Source organism: Nannospalax galili, unplaced genomic scaffold (genome assembly GCF_000622305.1).
Source record: "Nannospalax galili isolate Female #2095 unplaced genomic scaffold, S.galili_v1.0 scaffold2345, whole genome shotgun sequence".
In the NCBI taxonomy this organism is placed as follows: Eukaryota; Metazoa; Chordata; class Mammalia; order Rodentia; family Spalacidae; genus Nannospalax; species Nannospalax galili.
Genome location: NW_008352478.1, coordinates 14,315 through 26,098, shown reverse-complemented (window position 1 = coordinate 26,098; position 11,784 = coordinate 14,315). Strand labels below are relative to the sequence as shown.

The 11,784-nt window shown below is 40.3% G+C and overlaps 1 pseudogene; it reads right to left on the bottom strand.

Annotated features, from left to right (window-relative positions):
- Window positions 1–7,216: 7,216 nt before the first annotated feature.
- Window positions 7,217–8,190, bottom strand: LOC103747111 (annotated as a pseudogene).
- Between the last annotated feature and the right edge of the window lie 3,594 nt (window positions 8,191–11,784).

Below are 11,784 nucleotides of genomic sequence, written 5' to 3'. Positions count from 1 at the left end.
GCAGATGTTTATCCCTATGTTCTTTGATTTCTTTGATCTGAATTCTTGTTTGGTCTTTAAATTCACTGAATTATTTCATCATGTTTATAATTGTTCTTTTGAGTTCCATGTCCTGCATTATCTCTAGGGGTTTCTCATTGTGCTCCTCTAGAGGATTACTGGTATTTGGTGGGGATATGTTATTTTGGTATTTCATGATATTATTTTTCTCTGTGATTTTGACATGTGAACTTCTTTTGTAGTTTCTGACTCTTGTGTGATTCTCGGGCCTTCAAGTTTAGTTCTGCTTCTTTTTTTTGAGCTTTATGTGTCTTTGTGCTTTACTTTTTGAGTTTGAAGAGCTGGTTCATCTAAGCCTCTGGTTCTCTCTTTTGATTTTATATTGTCGAGGCCGGATAGATTTTGTCTTCAGGAGTTCTGCGGTGGCCCAATTCCAATGTGGATCAGAAGCTTTCAGGCTGTCCCCTTAGGTCTGCAATCTTCTAAGAATGCTTTTGGCCTCAGGAACTTGGGTGTTGGACTGACCTGAGACCCTGGTCATTGCCGCGACATGCAGGGATGCAAAGGCAGTTGGGCCTGGAAGAAGCCCCAAGATTTCTCAGGGAGTGGATTGAGTAGCTGGGTTGTACTGGATGCAAAGGATCAGGAGGAGTAAAAGTAAGCCTCGGAGCCCCAGAAAGAGGCTGTCAGCCCCCGAAAGAGGCTGGCGGGTGTTTCAGGACCAGGGAAGTAGAGGGAGGTGAGGGCGGGGCCAGGACCAGAAACAGTGCTCCTGGGGCCCAAGAAAGGCACTGAGTTGGTCTGGATGAGAAGGGTCAGGAAGCAGTATTGGTTCCCCAAGTGTCTGGGGCCCCAAGACTAGGAATGGCTCAGGGCCCCAAACTAGGAGTATAGAATGGCGGAGGGGGGGGATATGGATGGATGGAAGGGTGAATGTGGCTTAGGGAGTCCCGGCGCTGAGGGCTGAGCTATACACTTACCCACTACGTTGGTCTGGGTGAAAAAGATCAGGAAGCACTATTGGTTCCCCAGGTGTCTGGGGCCCCAAGACTAGGAATGGCGCAGGGCCCAAACTAGGAGTATAGAACGGCGGGAGGGATGGAAGGGTGAATGTGGCTTAGGGAGTCCCGGTGCGGAGAGCTGCGCTATAGACTTACCTCAAGAGGCCTGAGGATGGTAGTGCCTCATCATTCTTTTTTTAACTTTTATTTTATGTCTATGACTATATTGCCTGCATGTGTGTAAGTGCACCCATGTTATGAAATATACACGGAGGTCAGAAGAGTGCATCAGATCACCTGGAACTGGAATTATGGACCAAGGTAAACTGCTGAGTGCTGGAAAATGACCTGAGTCTCCTGCAAGAGCAGCCAGGGCTCTTAACTGCTGAGCCATCTCACTAACCCCTCATCATGCTTACTATGAAAATTGTTCCTATTTCTCTTTACACTTTACAAATGAAGCGTGGTCAGTAACTACTTTTATACCAACCAGTACAATAATACAAGGAAAATGACACAGTACACAGGAAATTTGGAAAAAGCTGTTGGGGGTCTTATATTTTAAAGTTTAAAACTAAAATACAGTTAGAATATCCAAGACAATTAATGCCTATAATAAATTCTAGTATAAAATTATGAAATACATCATGTTTTCAGTACAGTTCTATAACTCAGTATTTAAGAGTAAGTCTAGTTGACTGTGATGAATTCTGTAAAACTGTAGAAAATGTAAAGAAATGGATAATGGGTGAATGAAGACCAGATATTTCAAGGGTTAGAGGTGATGAGACAGGAAGGAAGACAGGATGCAAAGGTTCAATATATCAGTATAGAACAGTGTTTGTGTGAACCACCACAGTGTCAGTAAGACTGAGAGATGTAATCAGCGGGGCTCACCACTTGCTTCATACCAGATTTGAGTAGTAGAAAAGTACTCATGACTTGAGCAACAGGATGGACACAAGACTTGCTCGTGGTGGTGAAACTGAGAACAAATTAACAAATAAATAAATATAAACAAAGAGTGAACTGTGGAATCTGCCAATGATAACTTCTGTGCAGAGGCCCCATGGTTAACTCCTGCATATCTGAGAACACTGTCCTATGGTGTGTTGGCATCTCTGGGTGTTAACAGAGTATGATTATTCTCTGTATAATATGACTACTTCACATTCTCGATCCCTTTCCTTGTTGCTCCACATACTCTCTGGTCAGACACAACACCGCAAACAGGAATTGAAAATGGCTGAGCCACAAGATGGGAGAGTCTATGCTTCTCCAAGTTCATCTTTTATCTCCCAGTTTGACGTGATGAGAAAGAAATGCTGATTGTGATTTTTCAGAGTTCATCGGTTGTGAAAGAAAATGATGTCTGAAATTATGCATAATACCACAGTAAATTAAATGTAAAGTACTTTCAAGGTAGATGTCTTATAGTATTGTTACATGTTATTTTGTAATAAAAACATTTAAGGGGGTGTATTAGTCACTTTTCTGTTGCTGTGATAGAAACACTGACCAAAGAAATTTATAGAAGGAAGAGTTTATTTGAGCTTACAGTTCCAGGGGAATTACAGTCCATCAAGGCAGGGAGGCATGGCAGCAGAGGTGGCTGGAGGAGCAGCAGAAAATAAGGTCTACATTTTCCAGTAGGCACAGGAAACAAGAGAGCAATAGAAATACAGAAAGGCTTAAGATCTCTCTAAGCCCACCCTTAGTGACGTGCTTCCTCCAGGATAGCCACACCGTCTAAGACCTCCCAAACAGTGCCACCATCTGGGGACAAAATTTCCATGTACTTCGAGCCTATGGGGGACATCTTCATTCAAACCACCTCAGGGGGCAAAAAATGACTTGGTTTATTTATATTTACTCTTACAAATTAGGAACCAACATAGCCAAGGAAAATATTTTGGGCATTGTGAAAAGTTACATATAACTGCATATTTCAGTGTCTTATACAGCTCAATTTTGATTTTGGTTTTGGTTTCATTTTTGAGACAACCATCCTAGAATTTGCTAGGTAGACCATGCTGGCATTGATCTAGGAGAGATCCGCCTGACTCTGCCTTTTAAGTGTTAGAATTAAAGGAGTGTGCCACCACACCCAGTTTAAGAAGCCTTTTAAAATGCAGAAAATAAGTATCTGTTGTGTGCACAGCCAAAAATGGAACATCTATATCACACCCCTTCCCCCAAGGCTCAGGGATCATCTTGGAAATGGGCAGAAAGGTGGTAAGAACCAGAGTTCTGGCAAGATGGGAGAACCAGAGTCTTCTGTGGGTGATAACATTGCAGAATTCACAAACTCACAGCAGCTGTGGTTGCCTGCATGAGACCTGCACATGAACAATCCAATCAAGACTCTAACATGGAGGGGGTGTTCACAAACCCCCATCTATAGCTGTCCAGCTATTGACAGTTAATGGATTCTATCGGGGGGAGGCAGTTTTCTTTAAGGCTAAGTCAACCACACTCCAGTAGATGGTCCACATCCATGAGTACATGGTCACCACAAATGGGACTTTGTGGGATATTTTTAAAAAAGAAGACATGAAGGTGGGAAGGACGGGAAGGTGGGATGCACATCTAGGAGGAGTTGGGGGATGCAGAGTGAGCATGAACAGAATACATGATATGCATTAATATGATTCTCAAGGAATTAATACAAAATTTTGCTTTGAAAGTCACTTTAGTCTGACAATCATATGAAAAGATCCTCACTCAGGGGGGAGTGTTTGAGTCACGAAGTTTGAGAAAAGCCTAAGAACTAGTTGGACTCTGAAAGAAAAGCAAAAAGGCAACAGTGACTTTTTTAGTAAGGCCACAGAAACTTTTAAAAAATTATTGAATTATTGTGTTTTTTATACAGAAAATCATCTTTATACCCCCCCTTCCCTTTGGCACACTCCCATACCCCCATGGGAGTACGTACATTCTGTCACTTGTGTTAAGACTTATCATGAAAAGTTAGTGTCCCCAGATGTCCCTCAGTGCAAGTTCATCAACTGGGATCTAGACAGTGTATCTAAAGTCCTCCTTTTGAGAAGACCAAGCAATAATCAGCTGTCAATAATTCTTCAACTATGATTCTGTCCTGCTGTTCATTTCCACCATTCTGTGCTGGGATTTGTCTGCTTAAGTTTGCATGGGTGTTGTGCATGCTGACCATTTCTGTGGGTTCATGTAAGAAGGGTCCTAGGAGCCTGTAGGACTATTTCCATATGGTCAAAAACCTCCTTTCTGGCTCTTTTAGTCTTTCCAGCCCCTTTTCCCCAATGGTCCCTGAGACCTGTGTGGGTGAGTTTTGTATGTGTAATTTTTCAGTAAGTTTTTGGACTGATACAATTCCCTCTGATTTTTTGTACTAGCTAGGCAGCACAAACATACATCTTAGAGTTATTTGCCACAAACACACAAACACATGTTTACCATCTAGATACTTCAATTAGATGAAGGGAAAGCCAGACATGGTGGCACATGTTTTAATCCAAGCCCTTGGGAGGCTGAGGTAAGTACATCCATCGCTGTAAGATTGAGAACAGCCTGAACTACATGCTGAGTTCCAGGCCAGCTGAGAAAGACCTTGTCTCCAAAAGACCATAAAAAAAGACCAAAAAAGGTTCTCTTGGACAAACAGGACCATTAGAACACACAGACACCACACAGATAGAACTAGATGGGCCATTGTGGTGAGACCATTTTGAAGTTCAGGGTGACCATTGTTTTCCTTTCTCTTTATTATATCAATTCATTTGGAAATGCAGTATCACTCCATAGTTTGAGCTGTCTTAGAACTTTCAATTATTTTAGCAAGCCTCAAACTTCTGGCCATCTTCCTGCCTCAGTCTCCCCACTGCTGGTATCATAGACATGAACCACCACACGGAATTTTTCCTTTATTAGAAACTATTAGCACCCATGATACGAATGGAGCTCATCTATTCCTAAGTATTTAACCAAAAGAAATCAAAATATGCTGCTGGCGTCTCCAGCAACAGGGTCTTATCTTTTTTTTATGGTTGGTAACCAAAAATACATCAATAACATGTGTTTACTTGCTCATGATTAGAGCCCCATGATGGCATTGGAAACTTGCTCCCACTTGTGTGTGTTCGATATTGCTGGAAGATGCTATTCCCAGCTGTGAACTTAATGAACTGCAGCACATCCTGACATACAAGATGTAGACTCTAGTACAATAGCACAACTGATGTCAGAGTAACCAACCATTCTTTGATTGGATTTGAAGCTGGCTCCACAGGAGGGGATATTGCCACAGTCAACCTGGACAATGACTCATGGTTGAACAGGTCATAAGCCCTAGAGTGCACCTTTTGATGTTACCAAACTGCAGTCTAAACACAGCAAGTTTATGTCCATGGGCAGACTCTGCTCTCTTCCTTAATCACATCTTCTCTTCACAATGATCAACAATAAATGTAGAGATGCAGAGCTATTCAAAATGCTCAGAATGGATGACAGTTCAGTGCTCAACTACAAACAGGGCATGGATTCCTCTAAGGATCAGGGAACATTGGGGAAGAGAGAGTGGGAAGTAGGAGATATGGAGATGAGATGTAAAATTCTGTCTTCAGGCATGACACAGCCTTGCACACAGGCTTGTACTCACCGCTTGCTAATCTTTAAGGCTGGTTTTTGCAGGCACAGGATGCCTCACAGTTTAAATGTCTTGCCAAAGTTTCTTTTAGTTTGAGATGGTGGTAAAATATAATCCAAGCCTTTTCAGTGGTGGAAAGAATATACTTGGTACCTATAGCATCAATGAGTTTTGGCCAAATGCCCTGATTTTTATAATTATATCCACACACAAACTACACGAGGGAACCAAGGCGTTTTCATTGTGATGCATATAAATAGCTGTGAATCAGAAAAACTATTCATGTAAATCACAATTTCAGCATATTTTACTTAAAAGATGTAATTATTTCCCATTAAATTTTGGGTCATCATTGGTAGAAAGGGGACAACTAGAATAGGTCACCTGGATTAAGAAGGAAAGGACTGGAGAGAGGGATCAATGGATAAGAACACTGACTGCTCTTGCAGAGGACCTGGGTTCAGTTTCAGCACCCACATGGCTCCTATCAGCCACCTGTAACTTCAGTTTCAAGGGATCCATAAAAGAGGAACTTACAGGAAGTATATGAATTTTACAGGAGACTTAATAATTAGGTAAATAGCGATTATATTTTTAATAGGAAGCAAATATTATGGATACTTAAGAACCGTAGGTAACTTGGCAGCTCGTAAGCAACTACACTGCCAGAAAAGGCCTACTATCATGTAGACAAAATAGGTTGACCTCAGATGTATTGGTTAATGTCAGCCTTATTATGTTGGCCACATTGCAAGCTAACTCTTCTCTCCGCCTCTCTTTCAGTTTTTTTTCTTTGGTCTTTTGGAGACAGGGTCTCTGTGTACCCCTAGCGGGCCTGGAATTCACTATGTAGACCAGGAAAGCTATGAACTCACAGAGATCTGCCTGCCTCTGCCTCCCATGTGCTGGGATTAAAGGCATGAGCCACCATGTCAGGCTTTGTTTCACCTTTATTTTCTAAGGATACCTAAAAGCTGACTTGAAATAACAATTGAATTAAAGGAAGACGGACCACATCCTTAAATGTATACTTTCCTTAGACATCTTGCACTTGATAAAGTGAACTCTGAAAACATGAAGTATAAAAAAACTTGCAATGGCACCCTGGGATGAAGTCAGACCCATCCCTCTTCTAATTTAAGACAAAATCACAATGATTTAATGTGTCTCCTTAGAGGTTGAAAGCCGGAGCCGGCCGGCCAAGACTAACAGCACTTGAGAGGGGGAGTGACGATGAAAGAAAAACAAGAGACAGAGAAAGATACTTGGGAGGACTGTGAGTAGAGACTGCAGCCCCAGTTTATTTTAGCTCAGCCTTCTTATAGAGTAGAACATCAAATAGCCACAGTTCGCTTAGCTGAATTAGCATCAGCAGCTCTTTTTTCCCCACCTCTAACTGAGGGTCAAGGAAAGATCAAGTATTTGTTATGAATAAAACCATTTAACTATCTTCCCTAAATTATCAACACATTCTTCCTGACTTGGCAGAACAATTGGTACTTGTGTGCCAAACACATAAACTTTTGAGTCAAGGCAAAAGATCATACAGTAAACAAGCAAGCCTGCCTCAGCTCAGTGTACATAATAGCTGTGCTTATACTAACAGCTCCCAACAGTTGAACATGACTTTTAAATGCATCGTTCTCTGAGAAATCTCTTTTCTCAACAGCACTTTCTTCAGAGTTGCCTTCACAGCTTCATTTTTCAAGCTGTTGATGACTGTATTGAGTGCTGGAGGAATCACAGTGTAGAAAATGGAGAAGGTGAAGACCACAACTGATATAGAACCAGAAGGGAGTCTTATAAACTCAACACCTGTGGTAGAGAGGAAGAAGGTGACTATTAACAAGTGGGGTAGACAAGTGTAGAAGACCTTTGTTCGACCATCAGATGAGGGCATTCTCAGCACTGCTGAGATTTGAACATAGAAGAATGAAATAGAGGTCAGAGAGACTAAGGATGTAGAGGTTGTGAATGCATCCCCTGCATCTCATACATGAATGCATAAGAGAGGCTAGTTTCAGTGTTTTGAGAATGTCACAGAAGAATAGTTGAATAATCCTCTCCCCACAATAAGGAGTTGAGAAAGTAACGGCTGTGTGCATGAGCCCAAAGAGGCCTCCTGCCACCAAACAGCCATCACTTCACACCTGTAGGCACCTGGATCCATAACTGTCTTCCATTGCAGTGGCTGACAGATGGACACCTATCTGTCATAAGACATCATTGTGAGGATGGCCATTTCCAATGGGACCAGAGCTATGAAGAAGAAATCCTGCAGCACACACTGACCAAGGGAGACAGAGCCATTGTCCAGGAGGGAGTTTGCAATGGACTGTGGGATAGTAACAGAGATGAACAAAAGCCCAGAAGAGAGAGATGCTTCAAGAATGAATATATGGGGGAGTGCAGATAATGGTCTAGGATGATGATGGTGATAATGAGCAGTTTCCCCATGAGGGCCAGCAGGTATGTCACCTAAAAGAGCATGGCATGTAAAATCTGAAGCTTATGCTTGTCAAAGAAGCCCATGAGGTAGAATCTGGTCTTGGAGGTCATGTTCACCATGGTCACTGTATTTAGGAAAAGAATGTATGATGGAAATCCTAAGTGTGATCAGCAAACATAAGATTTTTCTGGAGTGGAGCCAAGTTATTAAACTGAAGAAAACTGAATTAATTGATGGGAATGATTTTACCTTCAATAAAACCAGTGAAAATGAGGTTGATATAGTGATGTTATTTCTTCTACATATACCTTAGCATTGAAATGACAAGTTGCAGTCTCCTGTGAGGACCAGAGAAAAGGGAGCTACTAATAAGACCTAATAAATGGATTAGGAACAGCCTGAATGTAATGGTAGAGGAGATGTCAGTTTCTTGTCTCTGAGAGGCGTTAACTTTAAATATATATATAAATTTAGTGGGTATGAACGTCTCAGATTAACCTTAAACACTAAGTAAAAATAGTATTAATATAGCATTATATTGGATGTCAATGATAAAAGAAACAAAAAATATGTGTTCAAAGCATTGTAACATAATAGCAGGCATTGAATTCTGTTTTGAATTGGAACTTGAGGTACCTGTGGACTGAAGAGTGATATCTTCAGAAAACACTTTTCAGTTTACAAAACCTATAGTAGAACTAGAGCTTGGGTATTTTCAAGGAAATTATTTGAACAAATAATGAATTTTCTGAAATACACTTGTTTCTATGTAGTGGGCAGAATGTTTGTTGGGGGATAAAGGTCTTACAGCATTAACTCTTATTGTGACCTCCTCAGTGAAATTGCAAAACACTCAGAGTCACTTGAACTTTTCTCCCTTCTTCATCTTCTTTTCAAATCTATGGACTTGCTGAAGGCCTGTTAGTGTAATCATTATTGAGTTTCCTGGCCACAGAGGCTGTTCCTTCTTCATATCTATCCTCGGTTCCCACCTTGACAATGGTATCTAATAAGTCATATTTACTTAAGGAAACTCTTCATGTTAGACTTCAGTTCTCTACAGAAAAAATCTTTGTGGACAAGGGGCATGACCATTCCACTAGAGACTGTGGTGGGTCCCACTGGCTAATTCCTAAGCATGGTTAAGCATGACTTGATTGAGGATCTTATTGTTGTTACAATTTATCTGGAGAAATAACTGAAACAAATTTTGGAGTGTTACTTGTATACAAGGAAAATTCTCAGAACTAGATGTTTCCTAATTACACTCCTGTGTTCAGAGCTACATCTTACTCAAGGCAGAATCAGGGATTGGAGCAAGATGAGGCTACCTTTCTTCAAACAGCTCCTGTAGACTTCCAGTTCTTACCCTTTGCCTACTCTCCCAGTGAGAACAGTCTCACTATCGTTTTTAACTCAATGATTGGCCAAATCTGTTATAAATACTGGGTGGTAGTGTTTGACTTTACAATGAGGATGAATGTATTGTAGCAACCAAGTCATGTTTTAAAAATTAATAATTTTCCCTGGCTTGAAAATTAAAAGTTCCATCTAGTCCTTATCTCCACTACATTTTATCCATGTAATCTAAGAAAAAAAACATTCATATTTACATTTCTACAGTAACGGTTCCTCCAGAGGAGAAATTCTGGGGGAAAAAAGTTTAATTTGGTGGTACACACACACACACACACACACACACACACACATGTGCACACACTGGAAGATACAAGTGCATAAACAATCACATAAATATACACAAAACATGTTCATAAACACACATAAACACACAAAGATGCACACACATATGCACAAACACAACGTGCACACACATAGGCATAGAGAAATATAAACACAAACATTCACATGTAGCCCCACACAAATGTGCACAGAGACACACACAAACAAGCATACACAGACACACAAATATATACAAACTAACTATACACATAAGCAAGCATACATATACACATAAATATACACACATGTATACACACAAACATGTATACATAGACACAGGATTATACGCATACACAAACATGCAGTCACACAACCATATTCAAATCATACACAGACATGCATATACACATAGAAACATGCACATACATACAGATATGCACACACATACATATACAAACACACATGCATACTCAAAACATACAAACAAAACCTTTTAAATGTGATTTAAAGGAGCCAGGTGAGCTGCTTTTCTGTAGATTATGCATTTCTATGAGGATGGAGTAGTTTAAGCACTACTGCAGAGTATTGTGCCCTACGTCAAGGTTAGCTACATCCAACTGGGTCCACCCATTGAAGTTCAACTCCTCTATCCCTGTCCGGTGTCTCTCTCATCTTCACATTCAAACACATATTAGTACTATTTGCTGATTATTTCTCCATTTATTCCCTCTCTTGACTATTGATGAGGCTGTTGTCTTTCGCAGAGTATCAATCCTCAAGTTTTCACAATACTAGTCAAGCTTCTAGACTATCCTAGGATAAGCAGAGATGCAAATGCCTTTGCCATGTTTGTTCGTAAGTTCACATTTAATCTGCTAATCTTTTATTATGAATGATGTCCAAAAACCGTATGTCCAAAATGCTATTTTTCACAACATGTTCCCTTATGACTGTCCAGTTTCTCATTATGATTTCTCAGATCCTGTCTAAATCTGTGTCTAATAATGAATTCTTAAATTCTATCAAGGAACCATCACCTTGGAAGACTCTGCTGCATTAACTCATATTCTGATGTTTAGAACTCCTCCCCCCAAGGAATCCCTCCATATTTACTTGGAAAATGTTTAATTTTTTATCAAGACCATCACATTACTTCTCTCAGTTAAAATTTCCCTGAGTTTAGCAGACAGCCCAAGCAAGACTGGCTGCTCTTAGGAGCCCAGACTGCATCTACTGAGATGATCATAATTCATTTGATTTACTCACTTTCTGGCATCTATTTTCCAGCCTCTTTAGACTGGGATTTGTTTCTTATTTGAAGTCCTGTCTGTGGTGACTGAAATCAATGATGATGTACAAAACTTAAAAGTCAGATTAATTCTGTAGCCTTTGAAGATATTTCACTCACCAGTGTGGATCTTACACAGGAGGAACAAGTTGTTTTGGATCCTTCAGACACAGTAAATTTGTTCCAGAAATACCTGCGGATTTTTCCTGGAACTGCAGGACAAAGGTGCACTCATGCCAGACTGAATAGGAAGCAAGGGACATTTTAGCTTGTGAAGTCCATCATACCTAAAGTGAGGTCAGCTGCTCAGAAACCAGGGCTGTGTGAGGCTTGGCTCTCAGATTAACGTCTAAGTGCAAAGTGTGAAACATTCAGAATTTCTCCCTCGGGACTCACCACAGTAGAGGATGACTAATTATCCTCATGGTTTAAATAAATATTATAGCTGCATATTTCAGAGAAGGAAAGATAAATATTGCTTATACCTTTTTTCTAAAGATTATGTTCACAGATTTCTATAAAAGAAGTACTCTTGTTTCTTTTGTTTTCAATTTCAGTAGCCATTGTCAATGATCACTGCTAATTCATTTACACAAAATCATAAAATCAAAGACTTAGCATTAAACAGTCTTAGCCTTAATACTACGTCTTTTCTAAAATCACTCTGAGGTTGATATCAAGCTGGAGAGGTTCTGGAGAACGGAAAGCATTCACACACGGTTGGTGAGAATGAAAATTATTGTAA